This window comes from Chlorocebus sabaeus, chromosome 4 (genome assembly GCF_047675955.1).
Source record: "Chlorocebus sabaeus isolate Y175 chromosome 4, mChlSab1.0.hap1, whole genome shotgun sequence".
Taxonomy (NCBI): domain Eukaryota; kingdom Metazoa; phylum Chordata; class Mammalia; order Primates; family Cercopithecidae; genus Chlorocebus; species Chlorocebus sabaeus.
Window position 1 is genome coordinate 76,981,969 of NC_132907.1, and position 22,114 is coordinate 77,004,082.

Consider the following 22,114-nt stretch of genomic DNA (forward strand, 5'->3'; position numbering starts at 1 on the left):
AGGCAGTCACAAAACCACATATTGTATAATTCCATTTCTATGCAAAGTTCAGAAGAGGCAAATCAATCTATAGAGAGAGAAAGTAGCCCATCAGTTGCCTGAGGCTGGGCATGGGAACAGAGAGTGACTACAGATGGACACAGAGGATGTTTGGGAGACAATAACAATGTTTTCAAATTCGATTGTGCTGAAGGCTGCATAACTCTGCATATTGACTAAAAATAATTTAATTGTATACATAAAGTGAAAGAATTTTATGAAAACAAATTACATCACAATAAAGCTGTTTTCTTAAAAAAAGATAATTACATACTGTGAAACACGATAAATGTCAAACCAATGGTAAAAAATTATAAAATGGTTGGGCACAGTGGTTCATGCCTGTAATCCCAGCACTTTGGGAGGCTGAGATGGGCAGATTGCTTGAACCCAGCAATCTTGAACTCAGCTCAAGACCAGCCTGAGCAACATGGCGAAACCTTATCTCTGTAAAAGAATACAAAAAAATTTAACTGGGTGTGGTGGCATATGCCTATAGTCTCAGTGACTTGGGAGGCTGAGGTAGGAGGATCACCTGAGCCCAGGAAGTTGAGACTGCAGTGAGCCATGATCATGCCACTGCACTCCAGCCTGGGCAACAGGAGTGAGATGCGGTCTCAAAAAAATCAATCAATAAATAAATTAAATGGTATCCAAGTTTTTAATATCATATTATCATGTACCCCTCATTAAAAATGTGAGGGTTGGCCAAGCGCAGTGGCTAACATCTGTAATCTCAGCACTTTGGGAGTCCAAGGAGGGTGGATCACTTAAGATCAGGAGTTCGAGACCAGTCTGGCCAACATAGTGAAATTCTATCTCTTCTAAAAATACAAAAGTTAACCAGGTGTGGGGGTGCATGCCTATAATCCCAGCTACTCGGGAGGCTGAGACAGGAGAATCACTTGAACCAAGGAGGCAGAGGTTGCAGTGAGCTGAGACTGCACACCACTGCACTCCAGCCTGGGCAACAGACTGAATTAGACTGCCAAAAAAAAAAAAAAAAAGATAAGGTTCATCTTTAATATATGTGTGCATTTATTTCTTTACAAATAATAACATAAACTAATGTATTAGTACCTCATATGCAGCTAAAGTAGACCCCAAAAGTAAAATTTTTTTTTTTTTGAAACAGAGTCTCACTCTGTCGCCCAGGCTGGAGTGCAGTGGTGCAATCTCAGCTCACTGCAAGCTCCGCCTCCCAGATTCACGCCATTCTCCTGCCTCAGCCTCCCAAGTAGCTGGGACTACAGGTGCCCGCCACCACGCCCCACTAATTTTTTGTATTTTTAGTGGAGACAGGGTTTCACCACGTTAGCCAGGATGGTCTCGATCTCCTGACCTCGTGATCCGCCTGCCTCGGCCTCCCAAAGTGCTGGGATTACAGGCGTGAGCCACCATGCCCGGCCAGTAAAATTAATTTCAAACATATAAATAGATAATATTTGAATTCAAAAGTATTGATTTGATCACAAGGATTTTAAGAATAAAAGGATGTAGGGATTAGAATTAGTGAGCAAAGTGAACTCCAGAGTAATAAGCATGTGAACGTGGGAAGCCGCCAGAAACGATCCGGACAAGGCCACCCATACATACTCAACCCTCAGAATATTCATCAAATTGAAAATCATGTTCAAAGAGATGCTGTGTTTGCATGATGAGCAATGGACATCAATTGAAATAAACCCAGCTGTTCTGAGGATGGCAAATATTCAGGATCATGGGACTGCAGACCCTCTTAAAAATAAATGTCAACAAGGAGAGTTCAAAAGAAGAAGACAGAGACAGAAAAACTGAAGGAAGGCATCATATGAAGATGAAGCTTCCTATATAATATAATCTGCTTCCAGGTGAGAGGGATTTAGTCACATACTCTGTCTTACCACCTATTGTGACCAAAACGTTCATTATAATAAGGACTGTGCCAGGTTCATCTGGAGTTATAACAGCTATGAAAACTTTAAGTAAGTTTGCTACATCCAGTGGTGTTTGTCTTTAACTCTTTCCCTGAGATTTCATTACAAAAATAATTATTTCTGTGGGCTTTGATGTTTACAATGTGATACATGCAGCGAGTTACAAACTATAAATGAATATAACTAAGGCAGAAGGGTTCTTATTAGTGAGTTATCAGAGACAGATAAAGTTGGATGGGGAATTGAGGGCCATAGATTAAAAAATAGAGAGTTAGGACTTTTTCTCTGTACCCACCATAGAGGCCATTCTATGCTTTTGAGTACAAGGCCATCTGAGCTATGTGGTTTTCAGGGGGATTGATGGAGTGCCACACACAGCACAGACAAGTGTAGGGAGAGCTGAGAGGCAGTATTCTAACTTGTTGGAATTTTAACAGAATACTAAACCAGAGCAGGCTGAAATTGAGGGCCCTGACCAAGATGGCAGCAGGGAGAATAGAAGCAAGAGCACAGTCGAAAGCAAAGAATTTACAGATGGTCGATGGTAATGGAGGAGTTTGTAAATCCTGATGCCAAAGACTCTGCAACACCAGGCCAGACACAGGGCATATTCCACTGAAGTGCACAAAGATAAGCTAATGCTCCACTAGACTGAGCTAAGCTAGATGTGTGGTGGAGGGCTTCAGAGCAGCCCAAGGCTAGGAGCTGTTCCATCCTATTTCTTTATTTACTTATCTATTTATTTATTTTGAGGACAGGGTCTCACTTTGTCTCCCAGGCTGGAGTGCAGTGGCACAATCAGGGCTCACCACAGCCTCAACCTCCTGGGCTCAAGTGATCCTCTCACCTCAGCTTCCTGAGAAGCTAGGATGACAGGCACCTGCCACCACGCCCGGCTAAATTTTTTTTTTTTTTTTAATAGAGACGGAGTTTTGCCATGTTGCTCAGGTTGGTCTCGAATTCCTGGGCTCAAGCGATCTGCCCACCTCGGCCTCCCAAAGTACTAGGATTACAGCCATGAGCCACCGTGCCTGGCCATCCTCCATCCTCTTTAACTGTGCAGTCTTGCCTGTCCTGTCCTGCTTCCTTGCTTCTCAATAGCACTTTTAAAGAGGCAGAGGAAAGAATCGAAGGACATGTCTCTAATTGTTTTTAAGTGGTAAACAAAATCACATTCGTTTGAAACAGGGACTTTCTCTCCATTCATATTTAAGAAATTTGGTAAGGAAGACTCAAGTAAGAATTAAAAGATCCATATAATCCCGTGATTTGAACTTGAGAGTGCTGTGGCTTACAATTGTCTTCAGCCACTCGGGAAGAATCAGGGCCATGTTCTTTCCAGGATCCTGAGACCTGCGTTTTCAGCATGCGCATGGAAGTGATATATAAGAGATTGAAATAAATGCGATAATTCCAACATCTTCTTTTTTAAGCAAATTTTCCATTCATGTATTCCTGTTGTCACTATGGAATCACTCTGGGGAAAGTGTACTTGGAAATCTGTCTTAATATTCCATTTTCTTACCTGAATACATAAAAACCCTGAGGTTTGGATTGTACTAGTAAACCAAACTGAGAAAACAAACATAAAAAAAAAGATATTATTTTCTGGCCGGGCGCAGTGACTCACGCCTCTAATCCCAGCACTTTGGGAGGCCAAGGTAGGCAGATTACTTGAGGTCAGGAGTTCAAGACCAGCCTGGCCAACATGGTGAAACCCGGTCTCTACTAAATTAGCCTGATGTGGTGGTGCATGCCTGTGATCCCAGCGACTCTGGAGGCTAAGGCATAATTGCCTGAACCCAGGAGGCAGAGGCTGCAGGGAGCAAGATCACTGCACTATATTCCAGCCTGGACAACAGAGTGAGACCTTGTCCACAACTGCCCCGCCAAAAAAAAAAAAAAGGCGGCTAATATTTTCTATATTACCTGGTAATAAAATTCAACAATTTAAGATAAAATTATCTACCTGCTTTCTAACACCAACGAATATTCAGGTTAGTTCATGGTAATGGTCATTCAGCCAAATGAAAGCCCTTGCCTTCCTTCATCTCAGTAATCGTCATTGCCAGACATGTAGCTTCCCACTGAATCTATTATAAAGATCACAACACAAAAGTAACCTTCATCTTTCACTTCCTTTATGGAACCCCCTTTTTGTGGGTCAAAAAAAAAATCCTTCTGCTCTGAAGATCAAGAGCAGAAGCCATTCTTCCGGTTCTCAGTCAGGGCACTGTTCAGTCTCCCTAGTTTGGATGGATGGAATGGGATGGATGAAGAGATAGAGAGACATACCAGATGGACAAGGGATGGATGGACAGATGGATACGTTGATGGGTGGATAAAGCAAAAGTAAGAAAATGTTAAGAATTTGTTAAATCCAGTTGGGTGCATATACAGGTATTCATGAGACTATTCTTTCAACTTTGTGTATCTTTAAAATTTTCGTTAAAAAGTTGCAAGAAAAAAAGGTCATTGGTATAAACATAACAAAGACCTTTTTCACAGTATTGCCGTCTTTTCTCCTCCCAAACTACTCACGCCTTCCCGCCGTCTCTTCACCTGATACTACTTCTTCTCTGCCCAGGCAACAAGGCAACAAGGAAGAAAAACAACTTCCTGCCCCTCACTGCGCACATTCAGAAAGTTGTTCTCTGTAGAGAGAACTGGGTTGTCTACGACAAAATTTTTACTAATAATCAACCGTGATTTTTGTTGAAATGTAGACCTCCGCTTGTATTCGTTGCCATTTGAAATTTCCATAGTGCTGTTTCTTCTACACCCTTTATTGCTGAATCCAGAACTCAAGCCAGTCCTTCCCTCCTTATAAGACACACGTTTGTGCACACACACAAACACACACACTCAGTTCCCCCTCCTCCACCCCCACTCGGCTACATGGAGTCAAAGCCCAGCTGGCCCTATTAGAACGGAACAGAAAAGCAATGCAACAGACCACACAAATATTCTAAGACTGGCTCCTTGGAAGGAAATTGAGAATTCATTGACATCTCCCCAGGGAAAAATAAGTGAAATTGTGTCATTCTCAGACACTCACATAATTAAATTAATGTGAAATTAAAATCAAAATGAAATATTCCTCTTCATGTTAAAAGTAGTTCACTTAAGTAGTCCATGTACAATTGGCTGCTCCTGCAGCCCATTATTAAGTGATTTAAAAGATTAATTTTAACACAGATCACAGTTTCCGTGGTTATTATGCTAGCAGTAAGCAAATAAGCATGCTGTCCCAGAAAGAAGCTGATGGTTGCAGGGCAGAAGTATCTTGTCTTGCCACAGGCAGTACAATTGCATTCATACTTCTTGCTTCAGTTTGCAGTGTGCCTATGAGCCTTTAATTCATGAAACATTAGGAGAGGATCTTTTTCAGGAAGTGAGAACCCGAAGTTGACAGACACATAACCTCATCTAGAATGACAACTAACGAGTTCCTAAACCACAAATATTCATTTCAACAATTTGCAACAATCTACCGTGTGCATGCCAAAGCATTCTAGACAGAACAAACAGTAGCAGGCCGGTCTTTGCCCCACAGCACGTTCCTCTAAAAACAGATCCATAATCAAATGCTAAGAAAATATATGTCCTAAACCCTGAAACAAAAAAATGTGAATGCAAACTACACGGGGTAATGTTCCCTCTGGACAGACACCAGTAAATCCAGTTTGCATATGAAAATCGAGGCTGCTTTGCTTCCCTGCACATGATGCTAAAGTGAAGGTCAGCAATCTCTTTGACCCTGAGTTCCAAGAAGATAGGAGACTATCAGTGACAATGAATGACACAGACTGAGTCCTGACCTCAGATGGGAATGGGTGTGGGGAGTGGTGGGCGTGCAGATAGAGGAGGAGGATGAAGGAACAAAGGATTTTGAGCTGCGTCAGCAAACTCTTTCTGTAAAGGGGCAGATAATAAGCATTTTAGGCCTTTGGGCCATATGGTGTCTGTTGCAACAACCCCATTTTGCTGTTGTAGTGCAAAGCTATAAGAGAATGGGTGCAATCATGTTCCAATGAAACGGTATTGATGGACAAACACTAAAACATAAATTTTATATAATTTTCATATGTCATGAAATACTATTCCCCTTTTTCTAACGTTTAAAAATATAAAAATAATTTCTTGCTCACCAACTGTACCATATCAGTCAAGAAGCTGACTTGGCCCATAGCCATAGTTTGCAGACCCCTGATTTAGAGCATCGATTCTCAGACTTCAGCATGCATCCGTCATGGACAGGATGAGAGCAAACACAAATCCTTAGGCCCCACCCCAGAGTTCCTGATCCCACAGGTCTGGGATGAGCCTATCCATATGCATTTCTTACAAGTTCCCGGGTGATACTCATGCTACGAAGAACACAAATGGAGAACTATGGTTTAGAGACAAAGCAACAAGATGGAGAAGGGAGGAAAGAAGTGCCCACGGCCGGGTGTGGTGACTCATGCCTGTAATTTCAGCACTTTGGGAGGCCGACGTGGCCGGATCGCTTGAGGCCAGGAGTTCGAGACGAGCCTGGCCAACACGGTGAAATGCCGGCTCTACTGAAAATACAAAAATTAGTCAGGTATGGTGGTGCATGCCTGTAGTCCAGCTACTCAGGAGGCTGAGGCAGGAGAATCACTTAAACTCAGGAGGTGGAGGTTGCAGGGAGCCAAGATTGTGCCATTGCACTCCAACCTGGACGACAGAGGAAAAAAAAAAAAAAGAAGGGCCCACATTGGCCAGGGTAAGTCAGCAATAATCATTTGTTTGGGCCATGTACAGCTGTTTCATGATCCCCAAGAGAGATTTCATTAAAAACAGCTTGCCTTGTATAAACATAAATAAATAGCTCTTCCTTCATAGTTGATTCTCTTTGGCACAGAAACATGAAAAACCCTATTTATAGTGCCTTTTGCACAGACACACATGAGCATTTAGCCAAATGCATCTTCAGATGGGGCACCCATCATCAATGTCAGAGTAGTAAAAATCTAGGTGAAGTAAATTAACTTTTCCTCCATCTGGGTAAGACTTCTTTAGGTAAATAATGAGTAAAACTTTTAGTCAAAGACACTTCATCTACTAGAAGAGCTGGCGCTGGTAGGTATAGACTACTTAAGTCACCAGGTTTTCCACATAAACAGATTTAAAGTTCTCCTGGGAATTGGTTTTACTCAGAGGTAATCTGACACCCTTCCTAAGGAAACACCCTAATTCTGGCTATTTTACCCCTATCTGTGTATTGCTCTCATGGCAATTGAGTGTTGCTTGTCACCACTTAGCTCCTCAATTCAGCCACAACAGCTGTTTAGTAGGAAGTCTCTTGTCTTTTCATTTACAAGCTTCTCAAGTGAGCATGATTAGAACAAACATGACCTCAATTAAGGATGTTACGTGTGGGGGTTTTTGTTGCGGGTTTTTTTTTTTTCTTCCAGTTTCTTAAATTCTAAGTGGTCTTGATTTGTGTTTGGTGTCATCCAGGTGACCCTCTCTCCTATTCTAGGCTGTTTCAATGTGTTTGCGACAGTTCCATTTCAGAAGTCACATCGATGATAAAATACAGAATACTAATCCTGTCCTTACAAGTGTAATTTGATCTCCAATTCAATCGCTAGTGGTAGGCATCCTCTCTGACAATCTCCCAATAGATGTGCCGGGGTCTTCTGGATTAATCCAAATCATCAGTTGATTTTTAGGGAATATTCAGCCTAGCAGGCAGGCATCCTTAATGCCTTATTACTTGATAAGATATAAAAATACTTCCCAGTTAAATATTTTATCTTAAGCTATCTCAGACTTATTATTAATTCAAGATCCCTTTTACAATTTAGCAGTTATATCTTTTTTTTTTTTTTTTTTTTTTTTTTTTTTTTTTTTTTTTTTGGAGGCAGGATATCTGTATTAGTCCCTTTTCACACTGCTGATAAAGACATACCTGAGAGTCAGGCGTGGTGGCGGCTCACGCCTGTAATCCCAACACTTTGGGAGGCCAAGGTAGGCAGATCACAAGGTCAAGAGATCGAGACCATCCTGGCCAACATGATGAAACCCCCTTTCTACTAAAAATACAAAAATTAGCTGGGTGTGGTGGGCACCTGTAGTCTCAGCTACTTGGGAGGCTGAGGCAGGAGAATCGCTTGAACCCAGGAGGTGGAGGTTGCAGTGAGCCAAGATCGCACCACTGCACTCCAGCCTGGCAACAGAGTCAGGCTCTGTCCCAAAAAAAAATAAGACATCCCCGAGAGTGGGCAATTTACAAAAGAAGGAGGTCTGTTGTTTTGTTTTCTTTGTTTTTCAGATGAAGTTTTGCTCTTTTTGCCCAAGTTGGAGTGCAATGGCGTGATCTCGGCTCACTGCAACCACCTCCCAGGTTCAAGCAATTCTCCTGTCTCAGCCTCCCAAGTAACTGGGATTACAGGTGTGTGCCACCACGCCCGGCTACTTTTTTGTATTTTTAGTAGAAACAGGGTTTCACCATGTTAGAGGCTGGTCTCAAACTCCTGACCTCAGGTAATCCACCTGCCTCGACCTCCCAAAGTGCTGGGATTACAGGCATGAGCCCCTGCGACCGGCTGAAACTCTGATTTTTAAAACCATCAGATCTCGTGAGACCCATTGACTATCACAAGAACAGCATGGGAAGGACCGGCCCCCATGATTCAATCGTCTCCCACTGGGTCCCTCCCACAACACAGGGGAGCTACAAGATGAGATTTGGGTGGGGACACAGAGCCAAACCCTATCAGTCTCTGTTGCTCTGTTGCCCAGGCGATCTCAGCTCACTGCAACCTCCTCCTCCTGGGTTCAAGTGATTCTCATGCCTCAGCCTCCCAAGCAGCGGGAATATAGGCACATGCCACCACTCCCGGCTAATTTTTGTATTTTTAGTAGAGACCAGGTTTTGCCATGTTGACCAGGCTTGTCAAATTCCTGACCTCAGGTGATCTGCCCACCTCGGCCTTCCAGAGTGCTGGGATTACAGGCGCAAACTCAGCCTCAGCAGCTACATCTTGCATGTCCACCCAGCAACTGAATAAACATTCCATATATGCTAATATAGGGCCCGCTTAATAGACTACCACCACTCAGCCATCTGTGTCATATGCTATCATTCTTCCTGACATCTCTGAATTACAAACTCAACCAAGGATTCCAGTAATGAATCTAGAAGGTTCCCTTTTCACATTTTACTCCCTGTATATTCTATAGAAAAAAAAAATGAGGCCTAGAGAATTTAATTGGCACAACAGAACAATAGTTGCAAAGATTATAATCCATTTCTCACTCTCATTCTGCTTATTTGATCCAAGCGAAGAACACTTATCCAATATTCACCCACAGTTCCTCTAGGTTGGGGTGGGAGGAAGTAGGAAGTAAATATTAGTACCAAGGAGAGAGGGAAAAGAATAATACAGATATATATATAATTGTAAATCGTATTTTTATATATAAAGAATATACATAATTTTAAATATTAACACAAGAAAAAGTAAGTATGGAGAAAAATAATCATGCGCATTTCAAAAGAATACAGGAAGTGGAGAGAAAATTACATTCTCTATGAGAATAAAGCAGAAATATTCCCCAAAAGGAGAAAAAACTAAGAGGGAGAAATTACTCATATATTGGTCACATTTATACAGTAACTTTTACACTTTTTTAAAAAGCCAACCCCATTTTTGTTTTCACTGAAAAATAGTATGTGTCCTGCAGTATACACTCAATAAATGTTTGTTGAATTGAATTTAAATTATTTTACTTTGGCAAGGTTATTTCTTTTTCATAGTGCTCAGAGGGAAAATCATTAAATAGATTTTTATTCTGCCTTTCATAAGTGTCTTCATAGTGCTGCCCCAGTAGATTTTTTTCTTTGAAGATTATTATGTTTTGCTTTTCTCTATTATAGCTCCCTTTTCGGCTCCTATACTAACACTGCAAACAAACAGACCTGCTAAATCCTACCATCACATTCCAAAGACTTCAGCAAACATGTCAAGTGTCTTGAATTCCACTAGCTTCTTTAAGAAGCCAGCTGAACTTTGATCTTTGTTAGTATGATGTTGCTGTTGTTTCATTTCAAACACCCCAGGCAAAGAGAAGCAGAGTTCTTGCTTAGACTTCAATTCTGTGTTTGTGCTTATGTGGAGTTTGCAAATGCCTTACTCACCTTTAGAAACAAATCATTCTTTAGAACTCCAATTGGAGAAATCATTGCAATTAGACCTTTCACTGATGTGTAGGCTTAACGATGCACTTACAATCCTATTCGCCTTTAGAATTTTTTTTTAAATACAGCATTAAGTTTCTTCAAAAGTTTACATCAGGCTGGGCGCAGTGGCTCATGCCTATAATCCTAGAAATTTGGAAGGCCGAGATGCGCGGATAATTTGAGGTCAGGAGTTTGAGACCAGCCTGGCCAACATGGTGAAACCTTGTCTCTACTAAAAACACAAAACTTAGCTGGGTGTGGTAGCATATGCCTATAATCCCAGCTATTTGGGAGGCTAAGGCAGGAGAGCCACTTGAACCCAGGAGACGGAGGTTGCAGTGAGCCGAGATCACGCCACTGCACTCCAACCTGGGTGACAGAGTGAGACTCTGTCTCAAAAAAAAAAAAAAAGAAAAAAGTTTAAAACAATAAGTCAAATTTCACGTACTCACCACTTTCCTAAATAAGAATTGTTTTCTCAAAAAGCTTGGGATATATCTTAGGACTCACTCTCGTCCACATTTCACAAAATTATACTAAGCAACAGAATTTCACGCTTAGAAGAGATTTTCTCAGCTTTCTTCTTCTTTTGACCTGTCACATGATCAGGGTGGAGGAAGAGTTAACTAACCCGACCTAGGAGGATTTTCTATTTATTTAAATGCACAGAGTTCTTGCCCTTTGCCAAACAAATGTGCATAATAAGTAAAGTTTAGAATGGGTCAGAGAAACCATCTGGTCTCACCTTCTAAATTTACCAATGAGAAAATTGAGGCCCACAGAGATGGAAATCCTCTCCTGAGTAAAACAGTCAGAATAAGAAAGGAAATCTAATGATTCCCAGATGGTTTTTTTCTTGCACTATAACATCATATTATTCTCCTGCACTCTCATCTTTTTGTTTACCTGTCTCATCTTGCCAACCAGATTGTCTTTAGTTTCCTTCCAAAACTATCTAAATGGCATCATCCATTTCCAGTTGGCAGTAAAAGATTAAAAAGTACCTCCTGGCTGGGCACAGTGGCTCACACCTGTAATCCCAACACTTTGGGAGGCTGAGGTGGGTGAATCACCTGAGGTCAGGAATTCGAGACCAGGCTGGCCAACCTGGTGAAACCCCATTTCTACTAAAAATACAAAAATTAGCTGGATGTGGTGGCAGGTGCCTGTAATCCCAGCTACTTGGGAAGCTTAGGCTTGAACCCAGGAGGTGGAGGGGTGCAGTGAGCCGAGATCATGCCATTGCACTCCAGCTTGGGCAACAAAACGAGACTCCATTGGAAAAAAAAAAAAAACTCCTTTTCTTTAGAAAATTCTATGCCTTTATGGTATCTGTGATGGTTAATTTTATGAGTCAATTTGATTTGGCCATGGGATGCCCAGATAGCTGACTGAATATTATTTCTGGCGCATCTGTGAGGACGTTTCCTGAAGAGATTACCATTTAAATTGGTCAGCTGAGTAAAGCAGATAATCCTCCCCAATGTGGTGGGCCTCATCCAGTCCACTAATGACCTGAACAGAATCAAAGGGTGGAGGAAGATTGGACTCCCTCTCTTCCTTCCTGATTGAGCTGGGACACTGATCTGCTTGCAGTGCTTCTGGTCCTCAGGCCTTTGAACTACACCTCTGGCTTTCCTCGGCCTCCGGCTTGCAGACAGCAGACCTTAGGTCTTCTCAGCCCCCATAGTCACATGAGCCAATACCTTATAACAAATCTCTTTATATTTATATGTTCTGTTTCCCTAGAGAACCCTGGCTAATATAGTACCCATGATGCCTGATGTTGAAAAAAAACTAAGACTCAATACTGATGTTCATCCATACATTGATTCACCAAATATGCACCGCACCCTTGCCCTGTGTAGGGCATTGTTTAAGGCACAGCAGTGAATAAAAATAATAAAATTTCTGGGTTAGGTGCAGTGGCTCATGTCTGTAATCCCAGCAGTTTTGGAAGCCAAAGTGGGAGGATCACTTGAGCCCAGGAGTTTCAGACCAGCCTAGGCAACATAGCAAAACCCTGTCTCTACAAAACAACCAACCAAAAATTAGCCTGTAGTGCCAGCTACTAGAGAGGCTGTTGTGGGAAGATCACTTGCGCCCAGAAGGCTGAGGCTACAGTGAGACCAGATTGCACCACTACACTCTAGCCTGGAGGACAGAGTGAGACCCTGTCAAGAAAAGAAAGAGAGAAAGAGAAATAGAGACAGAAAGAGAGAGAGAGAGAGAGACTTTTATTCTAGGTTTATTCTTTCTTTTTGTTTTGTTTTTTGTTTGTTTGTTTGAGATGGAGTCTCACTCTGTCATCCGGGCTGGAGTGCAGTGGCACGATCTCAGCTCACTGCAACCTCCGCCTCCTGGGTTCAAGCGATTCTCCTGCCTCAGCCTTTCGAGTAGCTGGGATTGCAGGTGCTGACCACTACGCCCAGCTAATTTTTTGTATTTTTAGTAGAGACTAAAAGTTTCACCATGTTGGCCAGGCTGGTCTCTAACTCCTGACCTCATGACTCACCCACCTCCACCTCCTAAAGTGCTGGGATTAAAGGCATGAGCCACCACGCCCGGCCTGTTACTATTATTTAGGTAAAATTCATATAACATACAATTAGTTTTAAAGTGTGCAATTCAGTGGCATTTGGTAAATTCACAATGTCATTCAACTACCCCCCTCTCTAGTTCTAAAATATTTTCATTGCCCCAAAAGAAAACCAAGTACCCACTGGCAATAAAGAAAAGCATGCAATATGAGACCTTTTGTGTTGCATTTTTTTCACTCAGAATGATGTTTTCCAAGTTCACCCATGTTGTAGCATGTATCAGTACTTCTTTTATTTACTACTAAATAATATTCAGTTGCACAGATATACCAAAGTTTGCTTATCAATTCATCCACTGATGAACATTAGACTGTTTTCACGTTTTGGCTATTGTGAATAATGCTCCTGTGAAAAGTCATGCACAGGTATTTATCTGAGTACCTGTTTTCAATGCTCCTATGAAAAGTCACGTACAGCTATTTATCTGAGTACCTGTTTTCAAGTTTATTCTTTTTGCTCCCCCTCCTTAATCCATTTCTGGATCTGTTTATAAGTCATATTCGAAATTTTAAAAGGGGGTTTTAGATGACCCCACAGCAGTGAAGAATCAAATATATTTAAGCCCCTAAATGAGTGCCTGGTACATAAGCAGTATGGCGATTCCTCAAAGAGCCAAAAGCAGAACTGTCATTCGACCCAGGAATCCTATTACTGGGTACATACCCAGAGGAATATAAATCACTCTACTATAAAGGCACATGCACGCGAATGTTCATTGCAGGACTATTCACAATAGCAAAGACGTGGAGTCAACCTAAATGCCCATCAATGATAGACTGGATAAAGAAAATGTGGTACATATACACCATGGAATACTATGTAGCCATTAAAAAAAAATGAGATCATGTCTTTTGTGGAAACATGGATGGAGCTGGAGGTAATTATCCTTAGCAAACTAATGCAGCAACAGAAAACCAAATACCGCATGTTCTCACTTATAAGTAGGAGCTAAATGATAAGAACTTATGAACACAAAGAAGGAAACAACAGACACTGGGGTCTACTTGAGTGTGAAGGGTGGGAGGAGCAAGAGCAGCAGAAAAGATAACTTCTGGGTACTGGGCTTAATACTTGGGTGATGAAATAATCTGTACAACAAACCCTGTGACACCTGTTTACCTATGGAATATCACTTGTACCCCCAAACCTAAAATACAAGTTAAAAAAAAGAGCTCCTCAATAGACGATAGTTGTTATTACCAACAATAACAGTTAACACAGCGCTAAATAGCATACACGTGAATGCACACTCCATAGAGAATTGTTGCAATCTGGAGGCAGGTGTCAGTGGGGACTGGTCCCTTGAATGAAGATTCGTACAGCCTTCGCCCTACAACCAACTGTTCACCTCACACACTCCCTGGTGGTTGACGAAATAGGCTGGACGTTTTTCTCAGCGTTTGTCTCTCTCTCTCTCTCTCTCTCTCTTTTTTTTTTTTTTTTTTTTTTTTCTTTCTTTCTTTAACAGCTGAGTCCTCTGAGCACTTATTACCATGGATCACCAGCAGCAACGGGGCAGGAAGGGAGGCACCAGACTCACCTGCCCCTCAGGTAGATCTTGGAGTCTGCCAGCCTCCAGGGGTTTCCTTCAGACCCGCCTTCTCGCAGATGCGCCTCGGGTCTCTCTTGAGCTTGATCGGCTTCCGTTTCAGGGGTCCTTCCGGGACCTTCCGCCGCAGGAACAGCGGCCTCCCCACTTCCGGTGCGTGTGGTGGTTCGTCTTCCGCTGGCGGGTTTTCAACACGTTTTTGTGCTGCATCTGAGGTGCATCCCAGGCCTTCTCATCCTCCTGCTTGGCCCCTTCCCCCATCTGGCTAGGGAGACACTCATAGAATTGGGCTGGAGCCGCAGTCCCTGGGGTCCGGGCATCCAGTCTGGGCAGGAGGCATCGGGCTGTAAGCCAGCTCTCCCGGAGACTGATGGACATCTTCCTGGGGACCAGCATCTCCTCGAGCTCCAGCTGGGTTCCCTTGCCAGGGAGTGAGGCAGCCCTACCTGAGCCAGTTGGCTGTGTGCTTCCATGGGGCCTGCAGGCGAGGCTGCTCGGCACTCCAGAGACAGGCCAGGGCCGACTGCAGCCTGCCCAGGAAACAGCCCTGAACAGCTGGGAAGTCAGGCGCACCAGGAGTGTGGTCTGTGGGTGGCGGCCCTGGTCTCAGGGGAGCATTCCACTGCCAGGCTCAGGGACTTACGGTAGGTGGTAGGTCGGAGCATTTGTCTCATTTATCTGCCATGTTAGAAAATAATCACTAGTCCCCGCTCCCCAGGTTTGCCAGTGGACTTGCTCTGGGTTTTGCCCTGAAGTTACACAAACGTTGTAAAAAGCAAATGGAAGGAGATTGTTGTCTTTCTGATTGCATAACTTGGCATTAAAGGAATCTCTAATTTATTTGTTTAACACGCAACTGCTGACATCATTGCCTGAAGCACTATCAAGCTGGTCTGATCCCAGCTTGTTCGCCACCCAAAGTCAACACCGTTTAAATGAATTGTGACAATAAAAATTCCATTTCTATCTAGAGCCAAATAGCTGCTCAAATCATACGAAGTATGTGGATGTGGGAGATGCACTGAGCTGGAGTTTAGGAGATCTTGAGATATTCCTAATCTTGCTGTGACTTCTTTTGTGACTTCCAAGAGCCCAAACCCCAGGCTTCATTCTACTTCCTCGTTACATGGAGGTTTTTTTTCCTGATACTGTGTACCTCAACAAAGGTTGCAAAATGTAGCCTGTATTTATTTATGTTATTATTGTCAATTGAGTCAAAATGGTTATAAGTCACTACTTAGTCACAACTAAGGTTGATGTTGATGTTAGGTTTCTACCGTTAACCATACCTTTTTAAAAAATTCTACGAAGGGGTCTTTCATTTATTACAATATTAATTATGTTGGTGAGAGAGAATTGTGACAACTGAATTAACTCTGCTACTTCTTGTTCCTACCAAATGCCAATCTAATACTCTCGCTGCAGTGTCAGTTTTAAGAAAGACATGTTGTCTTCCTTAAACAAACAAAACATTCCTCTTTATAATAAACAAGATCCTTATTCATGTATGTATAATTAGGGCTCCTCCACTTGTCAAAAACTAATTCAAACTCTGTTTTTACTCACTGTATAGCTCTACCTTCTCAATGCATCATTTTCCAGACAGATGAAACCTTTTAGAAAATTTTCCTGAATGGTAAAAGATAAACACAGCAACAAGAGATCTTTGTTATCTCAAAGCTGAGTGACCCAACTGAGTTATCGTCACAGCTTAGGTCAAACTTTAAACAAAACAAATACCATTATAAGCAACATTTCTTTACAAGAAAATATTTCCTAACTTTGCAGCCTTGTTGAACTTGACACAGGACACTGTATCATACAGACAAGCATGCAGTCTTTCACACGAGCCTGTGATGCTACAATTTCCAGCTTGCCATTAGAAGGTGTTTAAGGGCAAGGATTTGTATCTCTGGTGCCTAGTAATTCATAGTCTGATGCTGAATGAATATGGAAATGATCAGTTGCACGATTCATGTTAGCTGCTAAGTAACGAGGTTTGATATATTCCCCTTTCTGGAACTTGAAAACTCTAGGAACAAGTAGTTACCAGTATTGCCCAGACTACCAGGAGTATTTTAATGTATTGTGAGTATTGAGTGGATTTGTTCTGGGGAAAAAAAACAACAACAAATTGTCTGTCTGTCTGTCTTTCTTCTCCACTGAACAAGTTGTTTCCAGGAAGAAACTACGGTAGTACCCCCTTATCCATATTTTTACTTTCTGCTACTTGTTACTCACAGTCAACAACAATCCAAAAATATTACATGGAAAATTCCAGACATAAATAATAATTCCACTGAGAATGGTGTGTGTGAAACAAACTTCCACGCAGTGGAACAAAATTACACTCAGAATGGTATGCGTGAAAATTCCAGTTATGTTTCTATCTTTATGCTGGAATTTTCACACACACCGTTCTGAGTAATGTAAAATCTCATGCCATTCCACTCTGTCCCAAGAGAGACATGACTCATCCCTTTGTCCTATGTTTTCAAGCTGTCTATGCTACCCAGTGGTTCCTCACTTAGCTCAGTTATCAGATTGAAAAAACATAGTATACATAGGGTTTGGTACTATCCGTGGTTTCAGGCACCCACCGGGGTCTTGGAATATATCCCCCTATTGATTAAGGGGAACTACTATACATCTTATCCATTTATATAACTGTACTAGCTAGTAGAGTACCTAGTTCCATAATAATTTGTAAAACTGTTCTGTCATTGTTAAGTCAAATCTTTAAGGAGTTAATCATGAAATAAATAAAGTGGGATGAGGGCTCTACTATGAAAGATAATTACCAGGCGGGATGTCGTGGCTCACGCCTGTAATCCCAGCACTTTGGGAGGCCGACGGAGACAGATCACTTGAGGTCAGGAGTTTGAAACCAGCCTGGCCAACATGGTAAAACCCCGTCTCTACTAAAAATATAAAAATTAGCCAGGTGTAGTGGTGCACACATGTAGTCCCAGCTACTCTGGAGGCTGAGGCAGGAGAATTGCTTGAACCTGGGAGGCGAAGGTTGCAGTGAGCCAAGATTGCACCACCACTCCAGCCTGGGTGACCGAGCAAGATTCCGTCTCAAAAAAAGAAAAAAGACACGTAATGACCTCCCGACTGACAGTTTTGCACGAAGGAGGCTTCATTCCTTTCGAATCCTTAGTTGAAGTCACTCTTTCCCACCCAGTGTAAGTGAAACGGAGAGGACCAGGGAGATTTGGGCCACCCCAATTTAGAAATAGTGAAAGTCTTTCCCGAGTCCTGTCCCCATGACATACACATTCAGAGTCATTATGTCCTCTATTAGTTTTTCAATGGTATGAAAGTTCCTCATTGGAATTCCAACAATTGCCTTTGAAATAATCACATTTCTTTCAAGTGCGAGAGGATCTGCTAGAATTTCTGGAGCAAAGAATGCTGCCTGCTGAAATGTTTTCAGACACCAACTCACCCCTTCAACCATTCTCAGGTGAGCATATTAGACCCATCTCAAGGCAGTCTAGTCCCTCTGGGCCTACTGAAAATGGGTAAGAGCTACAGAGACAGCACACGGGCCCATCCCACACCAGAGATCCCAGAAAGGGAGCAGAGCTCCTTTGGGGTATGCTACTGAGTAGTTTCTGGAAGATAAAAAATTAAATTTTCCTAAAGTTGTGGAATAGTAGAAAGAACACTGGGTGAGAAAGAAAGGAGGGAGCGAGGGAGTTGTGTTTGGAGATCTAACGGTGATAAAACCCTCGTAAGTAAAGCAAAGCAAGAGATTTGATTTCCATTTTACTTATGAGGAAATTGAGCTTCAGACAAGTTGTTTTGTCCAAATCTCACAAATTAGTAGAGCTGAGACTTGAACCCAGGTCTTCTGATTCCTGGTCCCATAGCCTTTCTGCTATGAATACTACAGCATCTTTCTTTCTTCGTTTTACTTAATTGTGTCAATTGAAAGTTTCTGAGAAAGATTTATTGGCACACGGGTGAAATAGCCTGTATGCAGGGACATTTGATGTAGCAGTGTCTGCGATCAAAAGTTTGAACATTTCTCAATAAGGAAATGGCTAAATAAATTATAATACGTAGTCTCTAAAAATATGAGACAGTTTGACGTGCCCTCATATGGCACGATCTTCAAGATACACTGTTAAGTGTAAAATAAGCATGATGCATAACAGCCTGCACAGTATTCACCCAAAGTTCCCAGGGGAGAACAGGAGGATTGCCTCCTGTAAGCTGAACTAGAATCGGCAGCAGCTGCTCTGCTCCACCCTCCCACCCAGCCAAGCTACAAGGCTGTGAAAATCACTCAGTATTGCTTTTGGAGCAGCTCTCTGCAAGTCTGGACTCTGTCTCCTGAATGAGAGGCCTTCCACATAGAACTTCTACATGGAGTAATTTACTCCAGGTAGGTGCCGTAGGATAATGATAAGAAAAGAGGACTTCTCAGCCCCACTACAGAGAAACAATTCAGGGTTTTGAGATGCAGCAGAGAAGAGCAAGTGTACACAAGTCTACGCAGAAACCGTGGGGCCAGAGCAGAAGTGTGGATCTCAGTTTTTAAGTGGCAGTACCAATGGCGACCTCAAGCCTGTGGCTCAAGCTGACAACTGGCTGCTCCACTAAGAGCATGGCAAATTTGCCTCAGGCCTATGGTGAATCATTTGAAATACCCAGAGTTGCAAGGCTGGTGAAGAAGTGATGACCCAAAGCTGAGAGGGATCCAAGGACAAGTCAAGAGAGTGTGACAGCAGTGAGCAAGGACCTCCTGGGATGGCACACCCAGATGCCACGCAGTGACTCAAGGTGGGGACAGTCATCAGGGTAGCCTGGGGTTGACATCTAGGAATAAGGTATTTTGAGTTCCTCCACCCTCCCCCAGTCTGTACAGTTAGACTAGATTGGCATAAAGCTCATGCCACAATGCCCACTCAAAGCTGTTAAAGGATCCCAAAACAATCTCAACCTGAGAATTTGAGGCTACCCAAGGGTAAATTTGGGGTTCTTGAGGTATACATCAAAGGGAATAAAAGGAAGTTATTAGTAGCCAGGGTGACTATGGGACTCTTCCAGGGTTTTTCGGAGCCAGGAACTTCACAAAGGACTTCCTATGAGACTCATGCATTCATTTTTACCAATAGAAACTGTTGACGTATTAAATCATGTTGTACATCATAAATATATACAATTTTTAAAAATAAATAAATAACTCTCTTTGAAAAAGAAACTTGATAGACCAAACAAAATTGCCTGTAAAATATTTCTCGTGATTAATATAATCCTCATGATTAATAGAATCCGTTCTGACTTTCCTATTTCCATGGTTTGATTAAAATGCATGTTTGCTGTGCACACGATAGTAGTTACATTTTACTTGATCAGAATTATCTTTCTTCCATCCTAAATGTGCTCCCAGCTACATCTGAACAGTTTAAAGAGATTTTCAACCCCTGAAGAATACTAACTAGAGCTTTATTTTGTTCATTATGAATTCAACTTTTTAAAAATAAATTATGTATAAACTTTCTTTCCCCTAATATGTCATTTATAACTGAAGACTATATAATCCTTTTGAGAAATACATTGCTGTCCAGGGTTCTATTATTATGGTATATTATCACATTATAGATTATATTACTGTTCTATTATATATGATATGTGATTATATAATATTATTATTGTAATTGAGCTTGAAGTTATGTCTTAATACACGTCTTTGTCCTTAATACATTCTTGATTGGACACAGTTCAGGGATGGGAGAGACTCAGAGATGGGATGAATTTTAAAGACAGATAAGGCTGATATGGCAGACTCAAACCTATGGGCTAGATTGGTCCTACAGAGTGTCACATTTGACCCACATATTTTTAAGTATTACATTAACATACGTATAAAAATGTATAAGTTTCAGGCCTGGGGCGGTGGCTCATACCTGTAATCCCACCACTTTGGAAGGTGGAGCCAGGTAGATCCCTTGAGGTCAGGAGTTCGAGACCATCCTGGCCAACATGGTGAAACTCCCCCTCTACTAAAAATCCAAAAAATCAGCCAGGCATGGTGGTGGGTGCCTGTTATTCCAGCTACTCAGGAGCCTGAGACAGGAGAATTGCTTTAACCGGGGAGGCGGAGGTTGCAGTGAACCGGGATCCTATCACCACACTCCAGCCTGGGCGACGTCTCAAAATTAAAAAAAAAAAAAATTAGAAATTTCACATAAAAATTCAAATTGGGGACTTCTTTTAGGTAGAAGGTCTGGAGACTACAGTCCTCCATTCACTTACAGCAGGCAGAATGGGAAGGGAGCCGCAGCTGGCCCAGAGCACTTTGCCCCAGTCCCCACACAGCCCTACCTGGCTCTGGCAGGCACCGGAAATCTCCACCCCACCCCTAGTAAGGGAGTGTGAGGGCGAATCAGAGCTAGCGATGGAGGTGATCTGGGGATGAAGGCAGTCACGGCTGAGAGTTCTGTGCATGTATACACTGTGCATAGCACCGTGATGTTACCATTTGATGCAGCACCAGAAGGTTCTGCTTAATGTCAAAGATTGCTCGGGGCTTTGCCCCGGTATCTGGGAACTCAAGGATGATCAAAGGAAGAGGAAGAAGGTACTCATAGCAGCATGACCAAGGAGAACAATGAGTGTCTGGTGGGTGAAATGAAAAGACATTGACCTGTGAGTGACCTTGAGCATAATTTAAGCTTCTCTTTGTGATTTGGTCATTTTTATGCATGTCAGATATTTTACTGTGCACCTCCGCACAAGGATGTTTTCAAGAGTTCCTGAGACCTGTGGCACCTCTCGCCTGTGCTTGATGGACTCAGACTCCGTCCTGTCTCCTCTCTCCATGACAACCATTACCGTGCGATAAGCTCGCTGTCTTTCTCAACCACTCCCTTACTTACAGGCATTTCTCAAAGGAGGGTCTGGGAACTCCTGGAGAGCAGCACCTAGGCTCCATGGCAGGGATTTTCTTTGCTGGTTGCACCTTGTTTTCTTTGACTTGTTCCTGGGTTCACATCTCATGAGTTTCCATCAACCTAGTCTCCATCCCCAACCTCCATTCCCAGATAAGAAGGAAACTACATGGTACCCAGTGTATCCATGAAGGGTGCTCTTTGGTCTTCAAAAACTATACTTACCCTGTAGCACTGGTCATAAAAATATATATGTTTTTTGTATTTTTGAAAACAAAAAGCATTTTTTTTTTTTTTTTTTTTTTGAGACGGAGTTTCACTCGTCACCCAGGCTGGAGCGCAGTGGTGTGATCTCAGCTCACTGCAACCTCCACCTCCCAGGCTCTAGCGATTCTCCTGCCTCAGCCTCCCAAGTAGCTAGGACTACTGCCATGTGCCACCACGCCCAGCTAATTTTGATATTTTTTGTAAAGATTGGGTTTCACCATGTTGGCCAGGCTAGTCTCAAACTCCTGATCTCAAGTGATTGACCAGCCTCGGCCTCCCAGAGTACTAGGATTACAGGCATGAGCCACCACGCCCGGCCTAAAAAGCAAATTTTTACTATTGGAAATGTGCATGGCTATGGCTACCAAAATGCTTCAGTTCATAAGTGTTTACAATTTTAACTCCAAATATCTACTTATGAAAGATGCTTCCCCAATTTATGAATAATTCAAGATAACAAATACATTTTCTTTAAGGGCTAGGCGAATTTGTAATAAAAACAACTTAGAAGATTCAATCCTATTTCCATTCTTTCTTCTACTCTTTTTTTTATGGAAAAAATGTAAACTGGTTCTTGTCCAAACTCCCCTTAGCATGGCAATACTTCTTAGACTGCCCTACCT

The 22,114-nt window shown here is 42.3% G+C and overlaps 1 pseudogene; it reads right to left on the reverse strand.

Annotated features, from left to right (window-relative positions):
- Positions 1-14,306: 14,306 nt before the first annotated feature.
- On the reverse strand, positions 14,307-21,165 carry LOC103215041 (small ribosomal subunit protein mS38 pseudogene; annotated as a pseudogene).
- Between the last annotated feature and the right edge of the window lie 949 nt (positions 21,166-22,114).